Source organism: Coturnix japonica, chromosome 2 (assembly GCF_001577835.2).
Source record: "Coturnix japonica isolate 7356 chromosome 2, Coturnix japonica 2.1, whole genome shotgun sequence".
Lineage (NCBI taxonomy): Eukaryota > Metazoa > Chordata > Aves > Galliformes > Phasianidae > Coturnix > Coturnix japonica.
Genome location: NC_029517.1, coordinates 79,358,702 through 79,370,381, shown reverse-complemented (window position 1 = coordinate 79,370,381; position 11,680 = coordinate 79,358,702). Strand labels below are relative to the sequence as shown.

Below are 11,680 nucleotides of genomic sequence, written 5' to 3'. Positions count from 1 at the left end.
TTCCTTCCTTCCTTCCTTCCTTCCTTCCTTCCTTCCTTCCTTCCTTCCTTCATGTTTATTCATTTTTGTCATTGAAGTACAGTGTGTTGCCCCAGAATACAGGCTAACAGCAGCAAATCCCCCACTGCCGCTAAGAAATCATGACCTTCATCATTGTTTGACCTTCCCCCCAAAAAAAAGAAAGAAGCAACAGAGGAGTACTGGACGCATGATGCCAAGGTTTCAGAAGTGTTGCTTTTCTAGTGACATGTGATTGCCTGCAATTGCAGCAATTCATTGCTCACACCCCTTCTCACCCTGGTGTGGATGAGGATTCGGGATGCTTGCAGTGTTCCCCTGAGCACTTCCCTGTGATCTTAAGCCCAAGGGCTGGTCTTTGGGAGTATCCTGCCTCCTGATCGTTGCTTCCGTGTGCCCCTTTGAGGCTCTTTCCTTGTGCCCTTTTCTCCCTCTGCAGCCTCTTTGCCTCCCGCTTTGGCTCCCTTAACTCTTTTGTCTCTTCCCTTGGACAAGAAGCTGTTAACCAGAGCTGACAGAGCCACTCGGCTCAGCCTGGCCATGCAGCTGATGGCAAACTCCACCTTGGTTTGGGTTTTGTTGTTGCATTTTATTTCCTTAGGGGTGGTGTGCTGCACAGAGGCAATGTCAAGTGAGTTGTAGGGGAGACAGCATGTCATCTTGGGAATGTTCTCTGAAAGTTTGCTTTAATTATCAAATACTGATGCTTTTTAGTGACTAAGTAATCTCTATTTTAAAAAGTGAGAGCCTGAGTATGCTTTTAGTATTAAAATAATCCCTGGCAGAGCTGCTATTGTTATGGGTCTGTGTCAGCGTTTGTGTTATAAATCCTGTTTTTGAAGGGTTTATAACTCATCTGCTTTAATTCACATTGGGCCCAAGCTTGGTGTTAATGTTCTCAGTCCTGATCCAATTATTTTGTTTTCACAAAGTTTCGTTTAAATCTGGGCTTTTTTTTTTTTTTTTTTTTTTTTTTTTTTTTTAATACAGGGGAAAAAAAAAGAAAGAAAGAAAAAAAAAAGGATAAAAAAATAGGAAAAAAAAAGAAAAAAAAGCAGCAGCAGAATAAGGTGTGCTGTGTACATCCATGAATATGAGCTCAATAATTATAGGGACCTGCACTAGAAAAAAATCCCTCCTCCAAACCTTGTGTTTGTGTACATGTAGCTACTCATTTTTAACAGAAGCTGGGAGTACCAGATCATTCACTTTCTACAAAGCTCAGACCTCTTTCTAAAGATTATTCTTATTTTTTGATGTATTTTTAATTTTAAAACGTATTTAAAGCAAGAAAGATTCTAAAACTTCAGTGGCACCTGTTTGAAAGGAGCAAGAGTGGTACTACTCACAACATCCATTTCATTTTATCTCAAATCCTGCAATCTGTGTTACAGAGTGGGTAGGATCCTGTTATTCTCAATAGGAATTTATGTATTAAGATTTACATTGTGCAAGGTCCTAAGGGTTGTCAACCTTTTCAAGGATTTTGCATATTCAGAGTATTATACAATGCATGGTAATCTAAATATGCAAAGTCCTGAGTATCTGAACCTTGTTTCAATGCATACTAAAAATATTAGAACAAACTGAGGGAAAGGTTGACATTGTAGTGCCTCTGTGAAGAGCTGTAAAGATTTTCAGCAACCTCCAAAAAATACTTTCATAAAAAATACATCTTTTCAAATGTTTTTTTTTAACCACTCAAGTTCTATTCTAAAATCCATATTTTATTATTTTTTGAATGGTTGATACTGCTACTAAAAAAAAAAAAGGCAAAAAAAGGATTAGCTTCTGTTGGAGGATTCCCTCTGTAGTAGTAACATTACATTTTTGCAGATTCCTAATCCATCATTTGACCTTTTTAATATTTTCAAATAAATAGTGGAGAAACAAAATAACGGAGATATCAAGGTTTAAAAAGCTTTTACTGTGCATGCATAATAACTTTTCATAAGGATTTTACTACGCATTTTGTATTATGGATCCATGATATGCAAATGTGTACTGCTGTTAATATGCATTCATAGCAGACCCCATAACTGCTGCTTTGCTGTCTAGTGTGAATGCATGTTAAGAATAATACACACAACAAAGTTAAATGCACTCTGTAGAATGACTGCACAGCACCAAATATGTTGCTGAACACATACCACAATATTTTTCCTGTGCCCAAGCTGTATGGTTTTGAATTAAAAGAGACTCTATTTCAAATGAAATGCCACATCAATACACTAGACACAGCATTAACAGAACCACTGAAATAAGATTAAATTCAAAGGACTGCAGAACCTCCACAGCGCATCAGAGGGACTGACCCAACTGCACTGCAGTCCATGGAAGTCTTTCCAGTAACTTCAACCTGTTATCACCTTAACACCAGGGAATGTCTCTATTTTTCCCATCCCTTCAGACCTCCCAGTCACACTGTAGCTGGGCTGCATCTGGATTGTGGAATTCTAATGGTGTTTGCTCAGGACCGGTTTCTGATAGCTTTGCTTCCAGGGTTTTGTGTGCTGTAGCCCATGTCATTCACTGATAGCTTTGAGACCTCATGGTCAGTGGGAGACTGTCCAGGAGCAGGAGAATTAACCTTTAATCTTTTTCTTTCTCTTCTCTCCTCTCTTCTTCTTCCCAATGAAAGCACCAAGAGTGAAAACAACCCTGCACCCCAGGTATGTAAAGTCCCAGTAACAATCCTGCAGTGAAAAGCTTTCTCTTCCTCACTCTCAGCCTGGCATCCCTTCCAGCACACCCCAGACATCTGGAGAGGACCAAAAATATCCCTGAGGTGATATGCATCCTTCTCCTGGGAGAGATTAATGAAGACACTAATAACGATCCTGGATTCAGAGGACTACAGAGCTTTATAGGACTGGAGCAATGTGCATCACAATCCAGGGGTGACCCATCTCCACATCCCCATTACATTCCCATTTCTATAGGAAACCTGCTGTTTCCATCAATTCAGCTAAGCCCTCATCCACCACCACTAAGATGATGTACAGGGATATACATACTTCTCACACGAGAGATTAAAGAAGACACTAATCAGGACCCCGGATTCAGGGAACTAACCTACATTTGTCCAAGAGGATTCAGTTCTGTATGAAAATGTGATTTTAACCCATCAGCTAATTCTACAGAATGTTATTCTTGTTCTTTGCACTCTCTAAGCTCTCCATAATGAGGATGTATTTATTGTTCCAATCAGACGTCCTTAGTTTTAGATTTTGAGATGTTAGAGATAAGTATGAAAGAGTGTGGAAGGGTTAGTTACTCTATTTTAATAGGAGCTACTTGAATTTAGAATCTGATCATTGAGTCTCATACAAACTGCTTATGGTTAACCAAAGCGGTGTTTGTGACCAGAAATTGTTCCAAGAATTCTGAAAGACACGAATAGAATGGATCTGATTTAGATATGACATACATTTAGCATAATCCTATTAACTTTGATCTACTCCTGGCTTACACTATTATAAACAAGCAGAGAGAGAATTGAGCCAGATAATTTTATGATGGAAAATGCAAATTATAAAAATTGAGACAAATGTGGTTAACTTTACTGCATTCCACATAGCAAAGCACTAGCAGTGTACAGCCTGAAAGCTTTGTGACGAGATTAAGAGGTGATGTGCACCTTGCAGCAGTATGGGATATAAGGAAACTCTCTCCTTGCCTACCTGTCACTTTTTGAAACTGCAGGGGGTTAAGGTCAATCCTATTGCTTTGTGGTGTGAGGCAGCCCAGGGGAAACTATGAGAAACAGATTGGTTTTTGTTTGTTTGTTTTTCATTCAAGCTTGGTGGCTGAGGTTTCTGCTGATCTACCTTGAAGATGCTGTGAGCTCAGTAAATACGACAGCCTTTTAAGGGTACAGCAGGGACATTTGGCTGTGGTAAGCAGCCTGATGCTGCTGATCAGTGCCGACTCTTTAGAGGCAATCTCTGTCAAACAGCTAGTTAGCAGTGCTGCTTTTTTCCTCTCTTTCTTCTCCTGGTGCCTGCAGTGACTCACTCTCAAGCTTCCTCTGTGTTTCCATTTTGAGGATGTCTTTGTCCCAGCAAAGCTTGATTTTCAAGACATACCTTGCAGCCAGAACCTCCCAGAAGAGGTAGTGTGGGTATGCACAACCCCAGAAGAGACACCCCATAAGAAATGCTTGATTGGAAACTCTACACTCTATGCTGGTACTGATGCAAAGCCCATCTTGAAGGTACTAATCCAACAAGAAAAGGAAAAGGGCCTTACGGAAAGCACACACCGAGTAGTTTAATTAGGACCACACAGCCTGCTCTAAATGAAATGCAAGATAGTAGGAAATAGAGAAGTTTAATGAACAGTGACTTGCGGGAAGAACAAACCAAAACATTAGAATAATGTGAACTTCTGGTGGACAGTTTGCTCCCAGGAAACGATAGGATGTTTTGTGAAATATTCTTGCAAAGTCCTGAGAAACTCTGACGTTTGCATTATTTGAAGTGGACCTTTAAAACTCAAGCAGGGAGAAAGCCCTTAGGCTATGGAAATTACTTCACCCCCGTAAAACTTTTACCCCAGTTCAGGTGAGCTGTAAGCTCTTAAGAATCATAATTTCTTTTGTCCTGTGTACACTCCTCAGGCAAATTTTAGCAACATGCTGAAATAATAACTGAACACCTTAGGAAAAAAAATAAAAAGACTTTAGAAATAAGAATTCCTTTAAGCCTATTTTGAAAGTGTATTAGTCCAATTGACAAGCTGAGTAGTGTAGAGTAGCAAATGCCGTATCTACCTACAAAACCTCAATTCTCTCTAAGCGTACAAATAAACAGTTTCTTAACAGCAAAGCTCACTTGAGCTGTGTCTTTCTACGAAATATTTTAAGAAGAGGGAAGGATGACTCAGACTCACTGTAATGGAAATATCCTTTTGGTTTTCCTTCTGACTTCATAACTCTTGCTGGATAGGACTCATTCTGAGATAACATATAATGAAATTTTTCATTCAAAAAACAGGAAAAGTATGGAATCAGGTATTTGAAGCTGTCCTAGAAACATGGCCTGTCTTACATTTCCTAGATCCATATTACGCTTTTGACCTCACGTTTTCCAACCAGCAAATACAGTGTGACAATCCAAGGATTTGAGGATCTTATTGGAGACCTTTCCTTATCAATAAGAAAAGTAATTTGATGTTAAAAAATATAAAATCTAAGCCACTGTCAGAATTAAATGTTTGCCACGATAGCACTCCTTTGAAGCTAGGAAATACTACTTTCCAGAAGTAAAAGGGAGATCCGTTATGACACAGATCTTGAACTTGTTCTAGTTATTTTTCTAAGGAAATGCAAAGAGTATTCAAGAATGTAGTGTCTGTATTATAAATACTTTAGAACTTACTTTTCAAGAGCAGTTAGATGTAGTGTAGCATTACCAGACACTCTAATTTTGCTGCCTTCTTCTGTTGCAGAAAACTGAAAATATCTTCATTGACTTGAAGACGCTGGAAAATGGAAAGCAATATTCTTTGGAGGATCATAACCTCAAACATAAAGCAATTAATTCACAGCAGAATGTAAGCTGGATCATTCAAGCCATTTTCCCCTGAGAGTACTGGAGACCTGGTGTCAGGATTTGACTACAAGTAGAAAAGTTGTTGTTATTTTCATATGTATAAAATGGTTTTCTGGATTCATTTCCCAAGCTTCTGAGAAAGTGAGAGGCACAGCCAAATTCAGCTCAACTGTAAAACAATGTTGAATTCAGATTACACTGCAATGATTCTATCCTGAAAACAGTTGCCCATTTGATGTTTTAAATACAATTTAAATTTTTTTCCTGATAATGAATGAGCAATCCTATTACTTCTAGCTGAGAACTATCTGTAAGTTATTTATGTTTCTTATTTTTATAAAAACCCATTTTAATGTTTTATTTTTCTCAACGAATTTCTGCTATTCTACTTGTGCAGATGTTTATGATAAGATCTATGGACATTTTCCAGGATGCGGCTTTGCCTAACAATCACATAATCATAGAATGGTTTGGGTTGGAAGGTACATTTAGGATCACCTAATTCCAACACCCCTGCTATAGGCAGGGACACCTTCCATCAGGTTGCTCAAAGCCCCATCCAGCTTAGCCTTGAATGCTTCCAGGGAGGGGGTATCCAAAGCCTCACTAAGCAACCTGTTCCAGTGTTTCACCACCCACACTGTGACAGTGAAGAATTCCTTCCTGGTATCTAGTCTAAATCTACCCTCTTTCATTTTAAAACCATTTCCCTTCATCCTGTCATTATAAAAACTCCCTCCCCAAGCCAAAATCAATGTAAAGGTATTCTTTTGCCATAAGATGAGGTGAGGTTATCACAGATGTAAGTACAAGATGAAGTAAACTGTAGTTTCAGTAATTTCCATCTCTTTGCATCTCTTCTGTCTCTCTGAGGAGTTGTGTAAGCCTTATGGTTTGCCAACTTCCTCAGCCACCAGGCATCATCAAAATCAATGCTTCATGCAATAGCCTTGAGCACATGGTGTTGTTTTTGGAGGTAACTACTCTCCAAAGCCATCTCACCTTACATGGTGTTCAAAGGAAATCAAGCCGTATCTTTTGGCAGTCCTGAGTTTTTGTTTCTGTCCTTGGGCTGGCTGAGAACTGGTTTGAATCCCTGAATACTTTAAAGCAGCCATGGCCAGAAGGCACCTGAAAGGTTGGCAAAAAGCCCCTCTTTCTGGCCAGGTTCCCCTCTCAAAAAATGGAGTGTGTCCTGCTGAGCCCAATTCTTCTTCCATTTTCCCTCTGCTGTTCTAGTAACCGTATAAGTTGACTTTCTATCCGGCTTTTGTGGCCTTACTGTGATATGACTCTTTACACTATTAAGTGCTGGGAAAAGGTCATACTGGATATAGGTTGCTTGCAAAATGCTAAAACAATTATCATCAGAAACAGTACTGAATATGCAAATATTTTTTCAAATTAGGAATCTTCCCATCCCCTTCCTTCCTTCATTTTTCCTCAGTGATATGGCTTGGAAAGTCAGCCAGTATGTACCTGGCCTTATTTCATTTTCTTTGTGATCATCTTCAATTAAGCTGCTGTTTCTTCAGTTCAATTCTATATTACTGCAATGTAAATGAGAGAGGAAAATATGAATTTTGCGAAGTATTCAGAGATGTACATTCTGAATAATGAATTATAATAAGTGCAGGGCTTATTCTTGTGTTCAAAAGTTTTATGTGTGGCTCAGATTGAAATTTGAAGTATCCAGAGAGCCATGCTTGCTTCTGTGTTCTGCCTCTGGGCCTGTAAAGCATCTCACTAGATAAAGTCATCAAGGTAAAATTCATCTCAAAAGGGTACATTGCTATGAGTTTTGAAGATAGCCATGTAGAGAACATTTGCTTTCTCCAGCAGATGGTGACTGGAATAACCTCTCCCTGTATCTCTAAGCCCTTGAACAGTGTAAATACCGCCACTGTGACACAGAATTGGTAAAACGGTCAAGGAAATATACTTGGTGTTACAGCCTGGTCTTTGGAGTACTCTGGACCAGATCATGGGAGATGTTCAAATGTTGTCTGGATGTGGTCTTGGGCTCTGCATGGTCCTGACTGAACACTTGGATAGAATCAGGATGATCTTCAGACCTTCTAGCCTCCAGAGGTCCCTTCCAACTTAAGCATAATGTGATTCAGAGATCCAAGAGGCCTTCAAGTAAGGGTGCAAAGAAGAGTACAATCTGTGAGGTTCAGAATTCTGAGGTGAGGGTTGGAGCAAATACTTTAGCAGTGCTACACTTTGATTTCAATTTTATGTGTTATTCATTCTCTTTGTGGGGCATAAGTGAACATCAGTGAGCTTTTTGCAAAGACTCTGCAAATGCTCCAACTCTCGTGGAAACTAAAATCTGGATTATGAAAAAGATATTTACAGTTTAATCTTGAAACACAAATTGGCAAAACATGGAAGTTGTTTTCTTTCAGGAAACTGCTTATTGTTTTCAGCACAAAACTTCATGTATAAGTGTCCTCTAATGAAATTTCAATTTGAAAATAGGACAGAGAATGAACTTAATTTTCAAGGAATCAAAAAGGATAGCAAGATCACATTCAATATATTGTTTGTGCTTTTTTCTTTTTCTTTTTATTTTTCCTCAAAATTAGACATTTCAATTGATGTGGAAAAAATAACTACTAAAAAAGGAAAGTATGAATTTCAGGGCACTGTTCTGAAATCCTTAATGCACTCAGGATAAACCAGAGTTTGAAAAAGCAAATCTTTTTCAGATATATATTTAGGCATATATTCTGGATTTGGAGTTTTCACTAATCCATTTCTCTATCATTCACTTATTGTATCATATAATTAAGATACCCCATTCATGTTATTGAACTGCCATCAATATATATTTATTCATTATCCCCAAATCTGTCTTTTTCTTTTCTTCAATAGTCAACAATTCTCTAAAGTAGCAGTTCTGACTCTCCTATACCCTCAATTCCATTTTGCCAAATATAACACAAAAAGATAGCCTTTGTTAAAAAGTTTAATGCTCTTAATTAGTAGAATTGTCGGACTAATTAGAATACCAATTAGAATTGGCAGGACTATCGTTAATTTAGAAGTGCTGTGGTCTAGTGTTAATCACTATTAAACCTTATAGTTTGTGAAAGAGAGAGAGCAAGGAGATGAATGCACACACATGCAACCTCCCTCCCCTCCCATTTCAAATGTTAAGGGTCCATAATCATAATGATCTGTGCTGTCAATGTGTACTTAGGGACTGTTGAATCCATGGAGACGTTGATGCAAAGTTAACAACTGTTTATGCACAATAGTAGCATTTCTGAATAAGAACTGAACTTTTATATGTGTACTGCTACTAAAATGGCAAAATCCCAACAGTGGCTGGAAAAGATACTTGGGTACTCAGGATTCTTTATCAGAAACGTGCAAGAGAAATCCATTTACTTTCGGTACTGTTAAAATTGCTTGGAATATCGTACAGCACATGGCAAATAAAGATCTTTCAGCACTGTACAAAGTGAAATCAGGCTTTGGCGCCTACTGGTTCAGTAAGCTCACAGTAGCATTTCATAGCCAGAGCTATCACTCAAATTCCCACTGTCAGTCAGACGTACAATGGGAAATACTCTGAGAGCTCAGCAACTTTCATTCTCCACATCTTATCCACATGCACATCTACCCTTCCCATCGACCTAATTCTAACTTCTAAGAAAAAAGAAGAGCAAAACAATTTTATTCCTCAATCTCAAATGAAAATAAGGATACTTCTATTCAAACTGCATACTTACAACATCTGTTCCTGGCTGAAACCATATGAGAAATGTTCCCGAAGGTGAATACTGCAAATATTGTTGTGAAGTCCATGAGCACCACTATCCTTACACAGAATCTAATTTATATCCTCAAATACTCAGAAGAAAAAGAGCGTTAAGGTGTCTAGAGTAGCACACAATAGTCTGATGTGAACAAGTCCCAAGCTCAAAAATTACTTTCCACTTTGTGTTTGTTTTTTTTTTTCCTGGTTATGCACTGCCTCCTGAAATCAGTTACTGGTCGTCGAGGCAAAAGTGATGGCGCTGATTATTATTTACCTGGGGCAGTGGTGGCAAGAGCTAGTAGAGGATGGACAGAGAGCATGGTAGAAAAAAGTGAAACTGCTCTCTATGGAGCATGTGGATATCCTGTTCGTAATGCCACACAGCATTAAACATTTTTCTGTTCCGCTCTAGCCTGATTTAGCTTAAATATTTCTCTGTTTACAACACAGCTTGTCCACAGTTTGATCAAACACATCCAAACTCACTCATGCTGCCTTTTCTATTGCAGAGAAACCTATAACTCAGTTTCAGAGAATTCAGATGTTTAAATTGCAACTTGTTTATGGTCAAGAAACTGTTGCTTTGTTCCCATGGTACCATCTTGCACACTAAGGCTTTATTTAACCTCTGTTTATGTAAAGCTACAATAGAATACGACAAGTAAGTATGTCTTGGCTCTTGCAAAAAGAAATTTGAATCTGTTTTCTATTAAAAAGAGAGAGACAGAGAGAGTGATTTAAGAACCAGATGCAAAATTATCCTGTATTGCTCCTATCTTGTTACTTCACAAAACTAAATTTAATTTTGTTCCTGGATCAGTAAAATTCTTAAAAAAAAAAAAAAAAAAAAAGAAATTGTGGTATGGTAAACATGGTAAACAAAACAATGAAAAAAAAAGATGACTTAACTAGAAGTCAGCATTTTAATTCAGTTTTCTTCCCTAATTACGCTGAGTAGTGATTATTAAAGGACTGTACATGGTACTTTTCCTCTTTGCTCTTTACATTGCAAGCTAATTTACATGAGAAATTTAAAGACTACTAAATATAGGTAAATGACTTGCAAGAAAAAGTGGGTTTTTTTCTTCCGAAACAAAGTGTTTTGAACATGTAACAACTCTCCTCAGACTATAGTTGTCATTTTTAAGGGATTTTTATTGATTGTGAGTCTTTTTTTCTTTAAGCACTAGTACACTCATTTCAAGCCTGTAGTTTGAATCTTGAAACACTATGAACAGGCCAACTTACTTTAGACCCTATACATTTAAAATCCTGCCAGAAGTTTGCTCCAAATTCACCAACTCCCACTTTCAGCAAAACTTTTTAGAATTAGTGATGGAAAAATGATTTCTGTCATCTTCAGCTGCTACAGCCTACATTCTCAGCATCATATTTTATGCTGTATTTTCAGGACTTTGGCACTTAGTCATACAGAGCCCCAGATATTATTATTTTTGTTTTGTCTTGGCAGACACATGCGTACACGGTGATGCTAAGAATGATAGTAGGGGCTTTTCACTGAGCTCAGCTCCAGGTGGGATTTGCTCACACCATGTTAGACGGATGATGAATAATAACCCTGCATTACACATGAAGTTGTGCAAGGACTCTTGCACCCTCAGCTTCCTCTTCAGCAGCTGTCTAAGTGAAAGCCACAGGTCTAAGCTTGTTTTTAGAGAACAGAAAAAGTAAACTTCATCTTCTGGCTATCCACGCTAGGTACAATGAGGTATTTTCCATTAACTTTGTGCGTTTCAGGTAACCTGCTTGGGATGGTCAATTTTCTTTTAATGTCTAACTCTAGATGAAAATAATTCCTTGTTAAGTCTTTGTAGGCTCAGGACCAGCATTGGTTGGAAACCTTTTGCAAGATGCTAAAGCAGTTCACATAAGTCAGATATTTCTTGGGCACACGTCAATGTTTGTAAAACTTGATGGTTTTCTGCTCAGAAAGCCAAAAAACACTCCTTCTTAAGATTAGTAAGTCTCAACAGGAGTAATCTTTTTGCTGGACAGTCCCAAAATGTATATCCCTCTAGTCAGTTGAATGATTATGTGTCCTGGCTTTTGGTAGTGGTGTGAGCCCGTTCTTAATGAATTTTGTTCTGTGGCCATAATTTGTTTTCCAAATTATGGGTGCACTGTAATCCTGGCTCTGAATGACCACTTGTTGGTAACAAGATATGCAGCCAAAGCAGAGATCCTGGTTTGCAAGGGAGATCATGCTCCTGAGGAAAACTCCCACAGTGTGAACTGTTTTCAGAGAAACTGGCATTTTTTTAAGTGTCTGGCAATGAGCTGTTGTTTCCCACTTTGTATGTCAAAGCTGAAAAGG

At 38.3% G+C, this 11,680-nt stretch overlaps 1 long non-coding RNA gene across 1 annotated transcript in view; it reads left to right on the top strand.

Annotated features, from left to right (window-relative positions):
* LOC107309904 overlaps positions 1-10,154 on the top strand; it is an 11,080-nt gene extending 926 nt beyond the window's left edge. The window contains exons 2-3 of the long non-coding RNA XR_001553386.2: positions 2,660-2,690; positions 5,470-10,154. This is a non-coding gene — a long non-coding RNA (uncharacterized LOC107309904). The remainder of the gene's footprint in view (positions 1-2,659; positions 2,691-5,469) is intronic.
* The last annotated feature ends 1,526 nt before the right edge of the window (positions 10,155-11,680 follow it).